Source organism: Triturus cristatus, chromosome 5_1 (genome assembly GCF_964204655.1).
Source record: "Triturus cristatus chromosome 5_1, aTriCri1.1, whole genome shotgun sequence".
Classification (NCBI taxonomy): Eukaryota; Metazoa; Chordata; class Amphibia; order Caudata; family Salamandridae; genus Triturus; species Triturus cristatus.
In genome coordinates, this window is record NC_140587.1 from 237,234,471 (window position 1) to 237,254,943 (window position 20,473).

Below are 20,473 nucleotides of genomic sequence, written 5' to 3' on the forward strand. Positions count from 1 at the left end.
CTGGATATTATCTGTGATTATTTTTTTTAAATGTCATTAATATATGTTTTAGGAATTCAGCTGTTTATAGCTAAGTCTGTTTAATCTAACCGCTGTACCTTATTGTGAGGGTAAATGACAGTGTGTAAAGAGCAATGTCTCTTTGGTCTCCTCCTTTCACTCATCCGAGTGGTCACAGGCAAACTCAGTTTACCACTGAGCACAAAATGATGGATGGCTGAATTCATATGTTTTTTTGGTGCTATTCGATAATTCAAAATAAAATATGATTCTGAATGTGTTTTTAAATGTGGATTACAATCTAACTGAATCTATATTTATTTGTTTGCTGAAAATCATGTTTATTTCATCTTCCTCACATTTAGTGGCAGCCGTCTTGCAAGGGATGAAGATACACAGAGTTAAAATAAAGGAAGGACTACTGTGCACATGTTAAACACATGAAGGTGTTTAATAAGGTATTAGTTGTATTTTTATGGGATTTTTTAAATAATTATTCTATGTAGGATCTGTGTTAAAAAATGTTGCCTTGTTTTTCATACTGTACTGAAATTTAATTGAAATATTTTTGTATTAATGCAAAACTATTTTTTTTTAAATATTTCAATAACGCGCTATGAAGGTATGGTGGTATTGACATGCGTGGTTTATGGAATGTATGGAAGCAGAATGGGTGGTTGGTGATAAATGGAACAAACTATTAAAAAAGCAAACAAGCATATTAGGAATTTAATGCAATGGGACTCATGATTGGCCAGGAAGCACATCACTGCTGGTTCACTATTAAAGTCACAGTTATCAAAAGAGAGTGGTGAGCTTCCCATTAAGAACCGGTCAAGATTGGGCACATATCATCCACATAGTTACAGAGAAGTGTTTCACTATGTGAACATTAGGTTGTATTTCTTTCTCAATACAGTAAGGAATGATGCTTGGATGTACTTCTCACTTAAGCCATATTTTACTGTAATATCTTTCTGTTGTTTTACAACCCATTCATATATCACTTCATGAGGTACAAATTGTCATGCACAGATCTTCACGGTAAGTGTTGAAGAACTTTATATGTCCACAGATTAGTCTTTTTATCTCCAGAAGCAACACCAGACTCCATCTTTTCACTGCACAGTCTCACATTATTCCAGAAACAATCTGCAGTGGGGGAGACAAACTAGAGGCCAAAAAAACCTTACTACCATCCACTTCAGTCACGAAAGTTGGTAGCAGATAATGAGAGTTAGCAGGAACATGAGGAAATTGAAGAGTTCCAGATAAGTCAAGCAAGCAAGCAACTAGGCAGAAAACACAACTGTGACACAAGCTGGGCCAAGCCTGGGTTCAGGAGTCGTATGTTCACACTCTATCAGATACAATTGTATGATTCTAAATGGTTGATTGTTAACACGCAGGGGCTGAGAACTACATTTCCCGAAATACAATGTGGCAACCATGACGCTAATGTTACACACCCAGAAATGCAGCTTTGTTTTGTTTGGCAGCATCTGGAGAGCACGTGCATGAGTATATGTACAGCTGGAGGGTGAACACCTTTGACGAAGTAAGTTAGGAGTCTCCATGGGGACATTAAATGAAAGTGAATATGAACCGCTATCATAACCAGACTTTTTTATTTAATATATTGTGATAATGAGGCTTTCTACTATGAGCTCATCCAAGGGGCCCGTCTAAGTGTAGAGCAGGGTTAAAAGGTGTGAATAAATGCAGTATGTATTTAACACATTTTTTGTTTATTGAATTCTTTTTATTAACTATTTATCAGTTGCAGACTAAAGTATCACAACAGCAGGCGTTGTAGTAGTAATCATAGTGCATTGCAATTCAGTGCTTTCATTTAACTTAACCAACATCAGACAGAAGGAATATCGTACATGTTGATAGTAACTTTCATATATTACTATATGACCACAGGACAGGTGTTCCCCCAGCTCACTCCCATCCCTTTCCTGGCCCCTGGAACCTTCAGAGACCCGATATTCAACCCGGCAATCCCACACCTTTGCCCAATTCCAAGGGCAGCCTATACCCTCATAGATCACTTTCTCTGCAGCTCCGCCCCAATCCAAGTCAAATTTCCATTGCCCCACCCTTGGAGGGAGGCTCGTCCCCCCAAGCCCTTGTTATATTCCTCCCAGCTACCATAGTCACAACCATCAGCCACAACTTTTGGTATCTCAGCCATTGCTCCTCACCCGTTACACATAGTATATGCCACCTGGCCTCCAATGGTATTGCCTTGCCCATCACTTCAGACATCATTTGTGTCACTCTCTCCCAATATTTCTGTATGTCAGAACATCCCCAGAGGATATGGAAGAAAGTACCTATTTCCTGACAGCCCCTGGAGCAATGACTCGAAGGACAGTGTCCCAGCCTGTGCATGAGTGCTCTGGAAGAGTAGGACCTAGGAAGGATACAGAGTTGCACCAGATGGAATCGAGCCTGAATCACCATCTCCCTTGGACTTTGAATCACCTTCGCCCAATCATCATTCTCTATATTAGGGATGTGGCCTTGTCTGTCATTAACAGTAGGTTTTCCAGGGGAGGATAGTCTGGCAGCTGCTCCCCTTCTTGGATATGCATGTGCAGCCCATGACCCAGCTGTATGTTTTGGTAACGTTCTTAGTCGACCGACTGATACTCATTCTGCAGGTCTTCAAATGAAATTATTGCCAGTCCTCTCCATACATCTCCCAAGTGTCTTTGCCCAATATCCCCTACTTGCCAAACCACTGAAGGCTCCCCACTTCATGTAGCAAATCGCTATCCCACAATGGGGTCCATTCTGTAAGCCTATTCTCCCACCCAATGTATTTAGTAGCCCCTTGTCACGCTCATACTACCACTCGGGTACGCGGAGGCAGCCTCTTCTCTGTTCCTTTCTGATATAATGCTGCAGGGTATCCCCTCCTCCCCATCACTAGGTGGTCTACTCTGTACGCTGGTTCATCTCTGTTTGCAAACACATATTCATTGATCGCTACCATCTGGGAGGCCCAATAATACTTTCTAATGTCCGGTACTACCAGACCCCCTCATAGATACTCCTCTGGAGCTTGCCCAGGCTATTTTGGAGCCACCCCCATCCCACAGAAGCCCGCATAGTTCACTATCCACATCCGGAAGAACCCGTCGTGTATCTTGTAGGGGGTATTCTGTAGGACATACAGCATACGTGGTAACATCATCATTTTGAAGGGTACCGCTCTTCCCATTAAAGAGATCAGCAACCTTCTCCAATTCATCACATCTCTTTTCAGACGTTCCAATTGAGGCATCAAGTTATCCACTAGGGATTTTGATGCTGTTCATGAAATAGTGATACCCAAGTATCTAAACTTGTCTCTCATTTTAAGTGGGATACCTCTAGTTGGCTGGAACAGGGCTTCGCCAGTAAGACCAAAAAGGAGAAACTTGTTCCAATTTATTTGATACCCAGAGTAGCTGCCAAATATTTGGAATATGTAGAGCAGCCTGCCTATTGTGAAGTGGGGCCGTTGGCATATACAAGACATTGTCTGCATATAAGGATATGATTTCCTTCCAGCTGCCATCTCCCACTATTCCAGTCACCAAAGGATCTCCTCTATTCCAGACAGCTAAGGGTCTGAGAGATAACGTGAACAGCATAGGAGAAAATGGGTCTAGCCAGGGGATCCATGCAGGAGAGCTTCACCCAAGCACCATATCGCGGGCCAAATTCAAACCTATCCAACACAGCAAATAAATAATACCATTCGATACTATTGAACGCCATTCTTGCATTCAACAATAGTAGCACTGCCTTCTCCTCCCCTCTAGACCTGGTCAGGTTCATTACTCCATAGAGACACCCTAGATTCAGTCTAGTACTCCTTTGGGGCATAAATCCTGATTGGTCTGGGTGTACCAGAGATGTAATAACACAGCGGAGCCTGTTTGCAAGGGCTTTATCCAGCACTTTGGCCTCTTTGTTTAACAAGGAAATAGGGTGGTAAGAACTGCACTCTTTGGGTGTTTACCCACCTTGAGAACCACTACTTTGGTGGCTAGACTTTGATCTTCCAGAAGGCGGCCCACCTTTCTCGCCTCTCTGAACATATGGAGCATGTGCTGTACAACTACATCACTCATGCCTTTATAGAGCCCAGCTGGTAGGCCGTTGGGACCTTCTGCCTTACCAGCCTGCAAGTCCCTTTTTGCCCCCATAATCTCTGCTACCAAAAAAGTCCTGTTCCAAATCCTCTATGTCCTTGCTTGTCAATATAGGGGGTCGAACATCTTTAAGTAGGTCCCGGCAATCTCCCTCTACTCTACTAGGACTGGAGATATAGAGCACCTCATAGTAGTCGGAAAAATCCATCGCCATCTCCTCCCCCATTGTGTGTACACATCCCTCGGAGTCCCATTTGTCAACCACCCAGCTCCGGTCCCTATCTCTCCTCTCCAGGCAGGCTATCAATGTATTGGCTTTATTTCCCAGATCATAGAGCCACCTCTGTGACGCTAATGCCTGAGTCCTGGCTGTATTTTCCACCAGTTTCCTGCTGCTTGAGACTGACGTTGAGTTGAATCAGAGGATCAGATTCCTACTCCGCCAATACCTATGCTTCGAGACTAGCCACCTCTCCCTCCAGGGCTTAGTATTTACGACACTGTTCCTTCCTGTGAACACCCAAGTACTGCATGAACATGACCTAGTATCACTGTTTTAAATGCTTCCCACAGGACAATGCCGAGTCAACTAACCCCTTGTTATCTTGGAAGTACTGCTCTGTCATTTCTCTAATCTGGTCCACAAACCTTCTGTCTTTAAATACCCAAGGATTTATCTGGGTGGCATTGTGCTGTTCTTCAGTGGGCCCTGAAGCAGCACTTCCACTGGTGAATGATCCAAGATACCTTGTGCTTTATGAGTCATGTTCTGAAACAGCTGCATGCTCTCAGTATGTGTATTGCCACGCTGTACAATTTTGTAGGTGACACAGGTCTGTCAACCCCATTGCCACCACAAAGGCCTTTAATCGCCCCCCCGTACCCTATCCAAATCTGACTCCCTGTTCCTTTCTGGTTCCATGTTCGCATTCATGTCTCCCTCCAGTCAGTAGGAGGATAACTAGGGGCAGTTCCACCAGTAGGGTGCCCAATGCTGGCAACATGTCTGTATGTAGTGTTGGCGGCACATATGTTGAGCACATATTTAGGACCACACCCTCTCACTTCCCCGACAGTGCCACATACCTTCCAATAGGATCATGACAGATCCTATACATAACCAGTGGGAGAGAAGTACTGACCAGTATCCCCACTACCCTTGAACCCGCTGTGAATCCTACATGCTCAATGAGCGTATATCTGTACCCATCTAGCGCTTTGTACCTATTGCCCTTTAGGTGCGTTTCCTTGAGCAATACTATATCAGGGGCATGCCTGCGAAGGTACGGCAAAACCATTGTCCTCTTAATCCCCTGGGACCCTACGTGGTGCAGTTTATGCATGTTAGTGGAATCTGTTTGGGATGCCATATCAATCTAGTTAGCCCCCGGACTGGGTTGAGCACTGATACTTGTTGGACATAGTGAAACGCCACCACCCCAGCTCTTCCCACCACCCACTTTGGTCTCTTCAAATGATCTGCAACTAAAACGGTTCCACAAACATGGGAGCAACAATAAAGTGTAGTCAAGATCGTTATCTACATATGTACAATGCTAAGTTAGCACAACCGCGTTAGATGTTATAAAGCCATCTTGCCGCTTTTGCTGCTTTTGCACACGACACTGTAGTCACATGTTATTAAATTGAGAAAGGCTTACTCGACTTTGCTTCACATGAGAACTGTCTGTTGTTAACATCCCAAACAGTGAGCAGCGGCCTTGGTCTGTACACAGTGTAAAGAAACAGTCTGGGTCGCTAGACGGTGCATGTTGTTGAGTTCAGGTTGATCGGCCCACTAGTTTAGCCATAACACGCACGCAGCTGCAAATACCTGATAGTCGAGTGCTTTTAATATTGCAGTGTTACATGTTTTCATTACATTCGGAAGAAGAGCGTTCCTAAGAGCAGAGCATAGCTGATCCTGTGATGTGAACTTTCTGAGCTGATCTTTACGGTATGGGGTTCCCCATTCGAGCCTAGAGACCTTTTATTAGTCTAATAATACTATTAGTGTGTTAGAGAAAGCAAGGTGGCTTAGATCCACTGTCATTTTAGTATGATTGCTCCTTTCATTTTGTATGGTATTGTAACTATGCTGATGGTTTTGATTTTAATCGTTTGCCTGCTTATGTTAGCCAAACTGCTGCATCTTAGGACACGAGGTTTATAAAATAAACTCTTTAAACTTTTACCGTGTCTCTGTTTATTCTGTTGTGGACTGGTGCGAGAATAATTACGAAAAGGTATTTCTGATTCCCACCATTCCTGAGAAATATAGTAAGTCGCTTGTTCTGGGTTGTCTATACATTGGGACCGCCGAGCTAAACCTCGGATAACGAATGGGACACTGATGCTGGCCGGATAAGGGGTTCTGGGTTCTGAGGTGAGTTTTTGGTACACCACAATTCACTGAGGGCCTGGGTTCCTGCGAATAGTTCTGCGCATAAGCAGAATCCCTGCAACATGGCGCACCTAACGTTTGGTCTATTGATTTGAGACGCCTTAGTAGTGCTTGTATTAGTCCACAATACCCTCACTCTGGTTTCCGGATAACGGGAGTGACGGTTTAACCTACCTGTGTTTTGACTATATAGGTTCTTTCAAGCTTGATCATTAAAAAGGTTATTTAATCTGAACCCTTATGCTACTAATAGACTGTAGATTTACTGTTTGTGTCCTAATGGCGGTCGATATTCCGGCTCATAGCTGTGCACCCCTGAAACGTCATTTGCACAGTATGGGGTGCCGGACGATGGTATGGCTGTAATTTTTGTGGTAAGTGCCGATGCATTGATTCCATTTGAGTTGTTCTACTCTTGGGTTACTTTGCCGGCGGTGAGTGAAGACGATGATACCTTCCACACCTATACTGCCACGCAGCTACCAGCCAACTATACGCCATATAGGACACAGGAAATTCCTATTTCTGCCTGGCCACATAGCATTTGGTTTAATAGCGCCCTTCCCCATGCGGTTATACCGGCGAGAATGGGCCCTTTGTCGATTGCAGGGGCCACATGGCCGGTACTGGCCGGATATACACCTCATTCCCGCTATCTACAGGTGACGGTGGCTGAGCTGCGTGTACTGCACACTGCCCTTATTACAGTACATAGGGCTTTGTTGCAGTACGTGTCACGCAACGTGCAGGTAGGGGCCATTGCTGTTGCGGGACAACTGACGGACCACCACGCGGTGGTTATTAGTCCTGTTATGGTTAATTCGGTTGTGGGCAAGCACCCCCAAAATAGGGATGATTTCCCTTATTGGCTTGCTGAGAAATTTGACCAATTGGAAGCGGTTTATCCGCATACGACTCCTGTGGAGAAACACAGGATCCTTACCATTACTTTGCCAAAAGACTTGGTCTCAGATATGGCCGATTGTGAAAACTGGGGCAAGGTCTTTGCTGCGACATACTCGAAGTGCTTTGGCACTCCGTCTTTGTCGGTACTACCCTCCGTTATTAAACGTGTTCAGGAGAATCACGGTGCGGAGGCTGCCGTGGAATTGGGAGTGCGGCTTGTCGGTGTGTTCGATGTGGTTGCTACCATGATACTGGGCAACCTCAAAGGAGATGCTATGCAATTCCAAGTGCTTAATAAATTAGACGCGGTGAACGAAGACGACAAGCCGAGGGAATTCGCGAAAATTATCGCGAACGCCTATAAACAAGTTGGTCGTAGCGCTTTAGGTGTTAAACCAACTGTGAAGAATCCTGATTTAATACAGCAGACAAAGGCAAACTCGTCTGGTAAGAACGAACGCCCTAATTTTCCAAAACAAAGTTGGTGGGCAAAAATACAGGAGAAACAGCAAGAGAAACAGGGGTCTCGTCCTGCCTCTCCAGTACAGTCAGGTAGTGAACGCATTTATGATCTGCGTGATCGCGCTACTATTAAGTCACCTGATCGATTTCAGGTTTCTGAACAACGTTCTCCTCGTTCTTCACAGGAAACATCGGCTTCACAGTCCGGTGGCGGAGGCGCTGGAAAAAGTCGGGGTGCCCCGCAAGCACGTGAGCAGTCCCGACAGACTGACGGAAAAGGCAAGCAAGAGGACTCTGCACGTCAACGACCCCCGTTTCAGAAGAAGAAAGTTGCTGCACTGACAGCGAGGTATGCCTCAGATGGTACGGACGCAGCTTCAGAACCTGACATGGGCGCTAACGCTGCTAGACAGCGCGGCGGAAGTTACAGTAGTGCGACAAGCACTGCGTCCATATCTGGTGGCGACAGTAACTGATATATTTGTGAATATTGAAACTGCTGACACTCGGGTGTCTCCCCCTGATAGACTGTATAATATAGTCATTCAAATTGAAGGTGACATACAACGTACAATTCAAGGGGTTTTTTGGGATGATCTGACCACTACATATGATATTCTGTTGGCAGAGGCAGATTGGCCCCCGGCTTTCGTTTTAGATGCTCCTAGAGGGGAGGAGATAATCCTCCCGTCCTTTGCGCACACAGTGATTAAGGTCCTAGCTAAAAAGTATGCAGAGGAATGGGCTCAGGTGCAAGCGCCTGCGTTATATCGAAATCAGGTTGGCTGGGATAAAATGTCTCCCGGCCATGAGATTCCGTTATGGACTACCCCCCAACCTCAACCCCAATACCCCATGCGTCGCGAAGCTAGACCTCACGTCGCGTCAATCCTTGAACAACTGGAATATCAAGGAGTAATCGAAACATGTGTGTCACCTATGAATAATCCCTTGTTCACTGTGACGAAGCCTGACGGGTCGTACCGCTTAGTTTTGGATTACCGGCACCTAAACTCTCATTGCCGGACCTGTGCAGTGCAGAACACCCACAGTTCGACTCTCGTCGATAGTCTCGTGAGAAAAAGGTTTAAAACCACATTTGACATTTCCAATGGCTTTTATAGCCATAACCTGTCCTCTCTTAGTAGTGAGTGGACGGCGTTCACCTCTGGTGGCAAACAAAAACAATTCAAAAGATTGCCAATGGGCTATAAGAACAGCCCGGGAGTCTTTGCTGCTCGCGTGGTCTCCCTCTTGGAGGGTATACTATAGACCCGGATGCGTACTCGTATGTGGATGACATTTATCTCACAGATGACGAGTTGGACCCGCATCTCCGTCGCGTTGATCGCATTATTGTTTTGTTTGCAGACTTCGGTTACAAATTCAACTTTGCGAAGTCACACATTGCGGAATATACAGTGTTGGTCTTGGGGTACAAACTCAACAATGAAGGTCGAGGATTGGCTCCGCACTTTCTAGAGAAGTGCGCATGCCTCCGTGCTCCTACTTCACTGAAGAAATTTACAATCTCTGCTGGGTTTTTTGAATTTCGGTCGAACTTACATCCCGGATTATGCCCAGCGTATCAAGCCGCTTTACGCCTTGGTACAACCTACTTTTTCCAAATCTTGTTGGCTGCCAGAGCATTCAGCTATATTGCAGTTATTGCAAGCTGATCTTCTTGCTTCTAAATACTTACTGACGCGTGATAACCACACTAACCTGGTCATAAGAATAGTGCCCGGCGCAGTTGGTTTCACATACTTAACGTTCAATGAGGGCGACACCGTCCCCATTGCTTACAAATCTCACTTGTACACTTCGGCTGAACTGCGTTTTTCCGCTGTCGAGAAAGTTCTGACGGCGGTGCAGATGGCGATTCTGAAAGAACGAGCGCTGTCGCATGGAAAACGCATGTTGGTGGTAACACCCTATCCTGCCCTTGAGAAGGTGACAAAAGCAAGTGTACCCAAATCTAAAGCTTTGCATCCAAGGTGGATATAATGGGCCACTTCCTTGACTTCGCCGTACGTCACTTTTATCTTTGACGTGGCACTTCAGACTCAGGAGTTTTTGTAGTATGAATTCGTTCATCCGGCTCCTCTGTCCTTGCGCCCGCTCAAGGATTACCATTGTGTCATATGCACTGACGGTTCTGCGCAACCCGCAACTGGATCAAAGCACGCCTATTCAGCGGCTTTCGCAATTGTAGTCGGTACTTTCGTAAATGGTGACTTCCAGTCCGATGTCGTGCATACGCAGTCATTGGGTGATTGTACCGCACAGTTGGCGGAGCTTCGTGCTCTGGTGCTTGCACTGGAGTTTGCTGATCCCCGAGTCACTACCCTTATAGTGAGTGACTCCTTTTATTGTGTTCAATCTTACAACGACAATCTACATTTTTGGTCTCAGAATGATTACCATGATTCCAAAGGTAGCACGATTAAGCATAAACTGCTTTGGGTTCGAGTGGCAGATCTTAAAGAACGTCCGCCTCTCGTGAATGTAATTCACACTCTTGGTCACCAACGAGTTGGTGTCCATGCTGTCGGCAACAGCCTAGCTGACGAGGCAGCAAAAACAGCAGTGGCGACATACTTAGTAGCAGCAGTTACAAGATCCAAAAGTAAGATCGATGTTGACATCTTGACAGCTATTGCTGCTACAGAGCAGGGATTGAAGCCACCGAGAGTTTTCCCTGCTCGTTACCATTATCGCTTAAGTCCTGATAAAGTCCCATTAGTGAGGATTAATGACGTTGGTGACAGATTGATTCCCAACGCGGACTGCAGACCTTCTTTGATATTAGCGGCTCACGAGGGCATGGCGTCCGCGCATGCCGGCGTTGCAGCTACTGTATCTCTGTTACAACAACGTTACTGGTGGTGCGGTTTGTATACACAAGCCAGAGCTTATGTTCTTAATTGTGACATTTGCCAGCAGATTAAACCTTCGACTGCGGCACGCCCACCACAAACTCAGTTGTACATATCTAATAAACCATTGGGTTGTGTTTATTTAGATCACTGCGGTCCTTTTACCTCTGATACTGCGTACAAATACATCTTAGTTGCAGTTGATTCGTGCACACGTTTTCTGTGGGTGTGGCCACAAAGGAGTGCTGATTCTCGCACTGTCATAAAAGATTTGCGTGTCTTTGTTGGGAGTGTTGCATGTGGAACCTTTCATTCTGATCAGGGCCCGGCCTTTGCCTCTAAGGCGTACAAAGAGGCCATGAGAAATTTGGGGGTCCAAGTCAAATTTTCGTCTCCATACCGGCCTGAGGGTAATAGTGTAGTGGAGCGAATGAACCGTGACTTAAAGCAATCTTTGACAGCCAGAGTTTTGGGAACTGGCCGGAACTGGCTAGCCCACTTGTATGACGTACAACGTGCACTTAATAATCTCCCTAGAAGGTCTCTGGGTGGTCGGACCCCATACATGATGCTCTTTGGTATACGAATGTTTGTTCCAGACCTTGATGGTCTAGACATGGCGGCATCAGCCGCACCCTTTGACGTAGATGAACACTGTGCTGTATTGCAGAATCTTCAAGAAGCCAGAAACAGTCTAGCGAAGGAACACGTACCCTCCTCATCTGATGCTGAACTTCAGATTACGGTAGTCGGCTGGCTACCTCGAGTTGGTGATCTGGTCCGTGAGAAGGTGGAGAACAAGAAGGAGTTCGGCCACTCTTATCGTGCACCGGTTCCAGTGCTTGGAGTACAGGGTACTAGAACAGTCATTTTACCTCCACTTCCTGGTCGAAAGGATAACAGGTACATATCGATTGACAATGTCAAACTACAGCGAGTGGCCGATTCTTCTTAGTATGACTCCGGCGGTTTCCTGCCCTTCGATGCTGAGAAATTCTATTGTGGCCCGAGCTTCTGACATAGTGCCTGATGTTGCCATCGAGATGCATGCCGTTACTGGTCCCTTGTTGCCACAAACACCTAGTAGTGTGCTTAAAGAAGTTGAGTATGCTTATCCTGCGGATGTTACCTTGCCTGTTTTACAATCCACCACAGTTGCCCTCTCACAAGACTCTTTTGATTCTCGTTCAATGACTTCCATGGCCCTGTCCAAGGTTTCAATTTTTGTGGCTTGGTTCAAAAGACATTTTTTAATACTCCCTTGGACTTACATTTGGCTGGTGCTCATATGTGTTTTTTTGTTTATGTCCATTGGCTTTGTGGTAGTGTTTTTTAGACTTATCAATGGACACTACCTGTAAGAAAGATCAACGATTCGGATAATTAATGGAACTTTGGCCCCTCACTCCTCATCACACATTATGAAGAGGGGCCAGACTTTTGTGAACATTACTGCCTGGCCTGTACGTGATGGGATCGCTTGGGATGCCGTAGAATTTCAAATTCATGGTCCCACTGAAGTAATTGATGTGCCAAATGTATTTAATGTTTTTATGGGTGATGTCGTTAAGCAGAACATTCACTCAGATGATTGGGATGTTCAAGCCATAGAAGCACTGTTTTCTGATTTTAAATATTATGCTGCATTTGATGCTGAGGATTTGTATTTCGATATGTTCTAATTATGATGAGCAATTTTGTTATCAACATTATGGCACGCATTTCCTACACAAAGCAAATACGTTTAGAAATTTTGTAAATTATACACAATGGGAACACTGCCCCGCACCTAGGATGGGCAGCTCTGCCACGTTAGTGGAAAAGTTCACTTATTTTTCTGATTTTAGTGTGTCTAACCCGGCCTTCTTTTATTTTAAGGTTGCGCCTGAGTCTGCTTCTAAAGTTAGACTGACACACACCAAATTGTTGTATTCCAAGTCCTTTATAGACGAGTTGACAATTGGCGGGTATGATCTGTGGAAAGCTACAGTCGATCTTAAATCGGTTTGGGGCTCCAAACGATGGCAAGTACAGGGTACAGAAGCTTTGCATCGTGCCTGTCTTATCCCGAATCACATGTTATTTTTAAATTCATCCATTTTTCAGACAACCTGTTTTGGATTGGCTACTTCTAAAAAATTTAATTCTCCCTGCGTTCCGGGTCTGGGTGCTTATCCCAATTGGGGTAATCATACGGATCTATCACTTGCTATGTTGCAGACACAGGTTTCCAACACGTCCTTCAATATTTCTGAATTGAATCCGGAAGGGTGGTTGGTGTGGCAAACGAGTTCAGACTGCTGTCAACATCGGTTTCTGGATCTCAAGCAGGGGTATACACAGGTTCGTGTAGACCCCCGTTTTGAATCTTCTCACACTGTAACTACCTACTCAGTAGGGAAGTTATGCCAGTCTTGGCTGCAGCATTCCACTTTAGCGTCTGTTAAACTTCATTTAGCACGCTTAAATGACAAAATAGATTTGAATGATTTTGTTAAGGGTCCTGCTGTTGGCAGGCCCAAACGATGGGTGTATGCTGTTTATAACGAAGTTTGGAAGTTATCACAAACTGAGGCTGCATCAAGATTACGTGCTATTGATCAAGCCAATATGGAAAAGGTGTTGGCTGTAATATATAATACTATTAACAGCCTCTCTTCTAAAATTTATACCTTAGATAATATTGTATCGTCTGTGGTAGACATTGTGCAGGATGATTTGTCTGTATTGTATCATGGTCAAAATCAGTTGCATTCTATTATGCAGTTTGCATGGACGTTGCAAACTTTGAAGGCAGGGAAAGTCCCTTGGGATTACATGAATACTTTATCTTTGTTCCTTCCTTTTAATTTAACTGCAAAACAGCAATTCATGTCCATGAAAGATGCTACATATTCATTACTACACATTGAAAAGTTAGAACCTTTGCCTTTCTCTGTTGCTGAATTGAAGTCTGCTGTGTGGCTTGTACATGGGTTGATCACGTTACCGTTTTCCCTGTTTAAGTTTAGGTCGTGCATGAAACATTATGCTCTAGGCAGATATGAACAACTCGGTACTGCCTTCCTGCATGAAGTTTGGTCACTCCCATTCACATATAGATGTGTGAGAGACGGCAAGGAGGTTTACTTGAAAGGTGAAGAGTGCACTTCCACTCCGGATCATTCTGTTGTGTGTAGGCACATTCAATTGCATGGTGCATGTAATGTGCACGCCCCTAATTTAGCTTGCGTCCTGAAAGGGATTCCTGTGCCAGTTATAACTCCATCTTTTACGCTGCTTGCTAATGGTAGTTATTTGCTGTTAAATAATGAAGCTTGCTGTGGGATGTTAGTGGGAATTCCCTACATAGTGACCGTATCACAGCGAGTAGTTTGCTGTAATAACGTCCTTTTCCCACCCCTCATGGCCGGCTCGATATATCCATCTGGCCTTCCATTCCAACCTTGAAAGCAGAGTTCAACAAGATGAGCAGAATAAGGGCTCTATTGTCTCAAAAAGAAGTCGCGTTGACTTCGTCCCGGGAAACATTTGTCCTTCACGTAGCAAACACCCGCACTGAGGTGCAAGCGTTTTTGAATACTGATCTCCCACTTCATTTTGGGACCCTGATTCAGACTATCTTTATTTCCTCGTCAACAAGTGGCATGGCTCATTTTTTTAAACTTGTGGGCTCCGGTCTCGTGACCTCCTTTCAAACTATTTTTGTTGTGATCCCGGCCTTTTTTCATTCTATTTTTTCCTGCGTTTTCGGAGGTCTCCCTTTACTTCTCGCCCTCATAGCTGGAATACTGTTGTTGATCTGCGCCCTGCGCTATGGATGCACAACTTGCGTCGCACGACAACTTGTCCCGGCTGCTCCATCTTCATAACCGGATGCTTGAATACTATGGCACTTTACCACTGGCAACTTTAAGCATAGCCTATGGGTTGTCCTTCCGGTTTCCCTATTTTACTTGTGTACAGCCCGTCTTTCATTGCCTAGATTGTCCGTTCCAATGGGCTCTGGATTTGTGTCTGTCAAACTCGGTGTCTCCTGCCCCGGATTATGATCGGCTAATGAGCCCCTTAGTGGCTCATGAGTTGGACTGTTCTGGAGTCGGGATTATGGCCTGTGGAGCAGCACATGGAGTCCTTGGGAATTGGGACATCGGAACGGCTGCGATTGACTTCTTAGCAAGAAGTTATCTTGAAGAACACGCCAGTTGTCCTCGTCTGGTGCTGGAGGCTCCGGTGGTTGAGGAGCATGTATGTTCCTTCCCCGTCCTGAACTGGATGGCAGATAATTTTGCGCAAGGTTCCAGTGATTTCCTCTTGGAAGCTGTTGCAACTTATTGTGCCTATACATTGATGGATTGACTTTTGTACTTTCTTTTCGTCCTACGTCCGTCAATGATGTTTTTTTTATCCTCTACATGTTTTTTTTACTCCGTTTTAACTTTTTTCTTTGTTTTTTTCTTCGAACTTTTTCACTTCCCTTATATGGACTTATAGTTCATGCCCTTGGTTCCGTTCTATCAGACTTGAACTCTGCGTTCTTGCAAGTGCGCCCCTACAGGTTAGTGGTCCGATCAAGGGGGGGTGTAGTGAAGATCGTTATCTACATATGTACAATGCTAAGTTAGCACAACCGCGTTAGATGTTAGGAAGCCATCTTGCCGCTTTTGCTGCTTTTGCACACGACACTGTAGTCACATGTTATTAAATTGAGAAATGCTTACTCGACTTTGCTTCACATGAGAACTGTCTGTTGTTAACATCCCAAACAGTGAGCAGCGACCTTGGTCTGCACACAGTGTAAAGAAACAGTCTGGGTCGCTAGACGGTGCATGTTGTTGAGTTCAGGTTGATCGGCCCACTAGTTTAGCCATAAGACGCACACAGCTGCAAATACCTGAAAGTCGAGTGCTTTTAATATTGCAGTGTTACATGTTTTCATTACATTCAGAAGAAGAGCGTTCCTAGGAGCAGAGCATAGCTGATCCTGTGATGTGAACTCTCTGAGCTGATCTTTATGGTATGGGGTTCCCCATTCAAGCCTAGAGACCTTTTATTAGTCTAATAATATTATTAGTGTGTTAGAGAAAGGAAGGTGGCTTAGATCCACTGTCATTTTAGTATGATTGCTCCTTTCATTTTGTATGGTATTGTAACTATGCTGATGGTTTTGATTTTAATCGTTTGCCTGCTTATGTTAGCCAAACTGCTGCATCTTAGGACACGAGGTTTATAAAATAAACTCTTTAAACTTTTACCGTGTCTCTGTTTATTCTGTTGTGGACTGATACGAGAATAATTACGAAAAGGTATTTCTGATTCCCACCATTCCTGAGAAATATACTAAGCCGCTTGTTCTGGGTTGTCTATACATTGGGACCGCCGAGCTAAACCTCGGATAACGAATGGGACACTGATGCTGGCCGGATAAGGGGTTCTGGGTTCTGAGGTGAGTTTTTGGTACACCACAATTCACTGAGGGCCTGGGTTCCTGCGCATAGTTCTGCGCATAAGCAGAATCCCTGCAACAAAAGCCTCCAAATGTGTAACTTCCCCCAGCCTGCTACCTTGCTAAGTGGGTTCAAAATCACCCACCTCCCCAACTTGCAGAGCGTCTGTCGCCCCTTGAAAATTAGTAACTGGAATGGGGTAGGCAAGTGCCAATTAGAGTGTTAATACATCACCGCTTACCTCCCTGCCCCCCAACATTCTGGTTATAGTACAATTCCTGCTAGAAACAGATTGCATCTAGACCAGATGACCCCCACACAAACCGGACTCCCACCCGCACACTCCCAACATTAGCTCAAAAAGGATATAGCCAGAGTATTGGCAGTCCATTTGCATGAGAGCAAGCAACCATGCTCTCCACCAGTGTTAGATGAATAGGGGGGACACAACAGCAGCACTCAGCCTACCCCTTCTGCCCTCCGCATTCCATGTTTCGGCAGCCCCTTCTCCCATCTCCTCTTGCCGATCATTCAGATGTCCCTGTCTCCGTTCTTGCTGGAACATGCGGCTCACTGTGCACCAGCCCTCAAGCCACTCACAGGCCTCTTCTGGATCGTTGAAGTGCCAGGTTTTCCCCTCAGCCATAACTTAAAGCTGTGCCAGAAAAAGCATCATGTATATAATTTCCTTGCTACGGAGCTCATGCTCTACTGCTTTGAAGGTCAGTCGCTGACGTTTGACCTGCAGTGTAAAGTCGGGAACATATCGCTGTATTTTCATAGTGGAAATCTCCATGGGATTGTGCTGCCTGTAATATGGCATCCCTACCTCGATAGTTTAAAATCCTCGCTATGATTGTTCTGTATTGCGCCCCCGGTTTTGGCTTGGTGAGTGGAGCTCTCTGTGTGCGCTTTGGCCGGAGATGGTTAAGTATTAAATCTTCCAGAAAGTGGGCCATATTTGGACCCTCAGCCCCCTCAGGGACCCTCACCACTCTAATATTATTCCTACGCGCTCGTCCCTCCTAGTGCTCCAACCTGACTGCCATGGCCTCCTCCTGCTTCATGAGGCACTGCACATGGTCCTCAAGGTGCTTTGAGGAGGACTGCCATTGAGCGACGTTGGCCTCGGCTGCAGAGATTTTGTCTAATATTTTATGGAACTTTTCCTGAAGCAGATTCACGTCCAGTGTCACAGCATCTAATTTGGGCTCAATGGTCCCTTTCAGGTCTGTGATTCCCACCATTATAGCACTGAATTATGGCTCAGCTGCTTCTTCTCGCTCCACCTGCTGTCCCGAGACCCACACACTCTGCCTTGGAATGGAGTATTTGTCCACCGTATTGGTCTGTGCCCCTGTCTGCCCCTTAGGTCTTATCCGACTGCCTTGGTAGCCCAGAGGGAAATTCTGCAGTGGGTATGCACTGTGCCACAATGATCTCTCTCCCTGTGCACTGAAGCTCCCTCCACTACAGATACTAGTGCCTTTCCACAGTCTCGCACGCCACTCCACCCACAGAGCAGGCCTCACAATAGGGGGGGGGACAATTCAAAGTCAACGGAAGAGGCTGCTGCCCCTGTACTAGTCCTACCTCTGGAATCCCGTTGTTGGTCAAGGCAAAGTGATCTCAGCATAGTGTAGCCAGCTCTCCACTGGGAACGAGCAGGGCATTCAATTCTACACAGCTCCAGACTTTGACCATGTATCCTGGCAGAGCACTGCCCCGAAGATAGGTGTGAGGGGGTAAGGACCAGCCCCACACCTCCACCCCCAAGGCTGCACCAGGTATGCAGGCCCTCCAGCCAGGCCTTTCCTCTGTACCGTCTCTACGCAGGGAGGTTCCTGGTTCCTCGCCTAGTGTTTCTCTGTGCCTCCCTGAGTGCAGGTCTCAGACAATCAGCTGCCTCTCTAGGCACCGATGTCCGCATCCAATCTAAGAGGCAGGTCAAGGCCCGACCTCCTGGAGCGTCCTTGCAGCTCTTTGGCCTCTGTGGTCAGATACTCCTGCCACCATGCAGGGCCACATCCTCTCCACCACACGCACCCAGGGGCCGGACACCCAGATGCTGGACATTCTGCTCTGTCTTCCTGTCGGAGCTCCTATATCAGGCCCGGTCAGCCCCAGGCCAAAATCTCCTGTACCTGTTCTCGGGGACATCTCACCCCGTTCATAGACATGCCTGCTGCAGGAAGCTGTCCAGGATCCCGGGGGGGTCCTAGCCACTGCCAATCACCCAGAGAGCCCAGCACCAAGTGACCTCTTTTTCCTCAGGTTCCAGGTGAGGAGGGGAGGGAGACGCTCACCTCCTGTCTGTTGACACAACCTTACCGACCCTCCGACCTGGCCTCTATATCAGGGGGAAGCCCGTGGCCTCAGGTCCAACCTCCAGCCCAGCTCACAAACACAGGTGTGCACAACAGCAAAGTCATATCAGCTATTCTGGGCACCATCACTGCTTGCTGTTGCCACTCCTGTGCTACCCTCATCGATTCGTACCAGCAGGATCGGATAGTTATTCTGATTGGTGGGGTTATTTAACGTGCACGTTTGCTAATGTATCTGCCATGTTGTCGGCTCCTAAGCCACACCCCCTATTTAACACATTTTTTAATCACATCCACACTTGTTTGTAGTGGTTTGTGTGTTTTCTTCATGTGTGATGAGTGCAGTAGCACATCTAAAACAGGTCACATGTAACAAAAGGAACTTCCTTTTTGTGATTTGTATGTTTCGTCATGTCTCACCTGATGTCTGTACTTTAATTTTGAGCAGTGTCTGTTTGTATGCTACAGAACCTTCAAACAATTACAAGAGCAGGGGAACAATTTCCATCTGACTTTCCAAATTGGGTTATATGGAGTACTGCTGACTCTGAGAGAATGTGTTAAGCCAATGAAGTAGGATTCCTGTGATCTCTATCCTGATGAAAGCAAGGAAGCTATGTAGGGTCCTACGCAAGGCTGAAACATTTTGACGAAGCAGATGCAGGGGTAATTGACTTACCTATGCATCACAAGGTATCTGATTGTAGACCCTCCCAACAGTAAAGGCGATACCTTCAGAAGAGTCTAAGATTTGTAACTCTTGTATAGGATCTAAAACTCTAATACCCATAACCACTTCTCCCTGGCAGGACAGGGAGCAACTCACCACTAGATATTACTGTGGCGAGTTTTGCCAGCCAATGATGAAGCCTGACACCCAGCGTGGTGACTAACTTCCACCCTTACAATGTTGTAATAATCCTTGGTCCTTATTTATAGGGCGCCAGAGAAGACATTGTGTTCCCCTACATCTGAATGAGGTTTCCTTAGGTGGATACCCTCTGTAGTCTTAATGCACTAGTCCCGCCTGTTTTTTTGTAGATCTAGATAGTTGTTTGGAAGAACGCAGGTGAGAACCACCTATATTTCCTCTCTTTCCCTGGATACCAGAAACTGGGATCTCATGTTTTGGAAATTTTCACATTGATCACTGTTTGAAGTTGAGTTTCAGGAACCTTTTCTGTAATTGTCTGTGCACAGAATCTGCATCAAGTGATGTTCCAAGTTGATGTACAATTGGAACTGCGCCATGCCTGAATTGTCCCATGAGGACTTTTTCACTAGAATTAGCACATATTTCTTCTTACATATTGATCCCTAGAAACATCTGCATCTGTTGCCGTAGCATTGAGATTCTGCTGATCGGTATCTGAAATTCGGGCATCAGTGTCTCCCATGGAGCTGGATGTTAGGCCACGTATTTTGCCCCATTTGCCTCTGGAGCACTCTCCTGTGACTTCTTATTCTATCTGCTTCTTTATTAAGCACAGTTGCTGCAGTTTCTCTTGATCCTGGTATCTTTCCCATGGTATTGTCTGCCTTTTTCTGCACTATAACCTTACTTTTCAGTACCTTCTTTGCTATGTCTTCTTTCTTTGTTGAAACATACCACATTGAGAACTTAATGTCTCACTTGTGTTAATTTCATGGGGCGGTTTACAGGTATCACATAATACTTGTTTTGGCAGTGTGGAGGCAGTACTTAACTATGCAATCAATAATATGGCTATGTGAAGGTGCACACATGGATTACATGTTAGAACTATATTTCTTGAGCGCACGGCTACCCAGAACGGGTGTCCCGGCGCTTTGGCAGAGAGTCCTGAACACAACCAAGAAAAACCCAGCGGCAGAAACACTGTAGGCCCACTGGTTAGGCGGAGAAGAGGAGCGT

At 45.7% G+C, this 20,473-nt stretch overlaps 1 long non-coding RNA gene across 1 annotated transcript in view; it reads left to right on the forward strand.

The window, feature by feature from the left end:
• Positions 1-370: 370 nt before the first annotated feature.
• LOC146830680 (uncharacterized) overlaps positions 371-20,473 on the forward strand; it is a 738,680-nt gene continuing 718,577 nt past the window's right edge. Inside the window, exon 1 of the long non-coding RNA XR_014961186.1 lies at positions 371-458. This is a non-coding gene — a long non-coding RNA (uncharacterized LOC146830680). The remainder of the gene's footprint in view (positions 459-20,473) is intronic.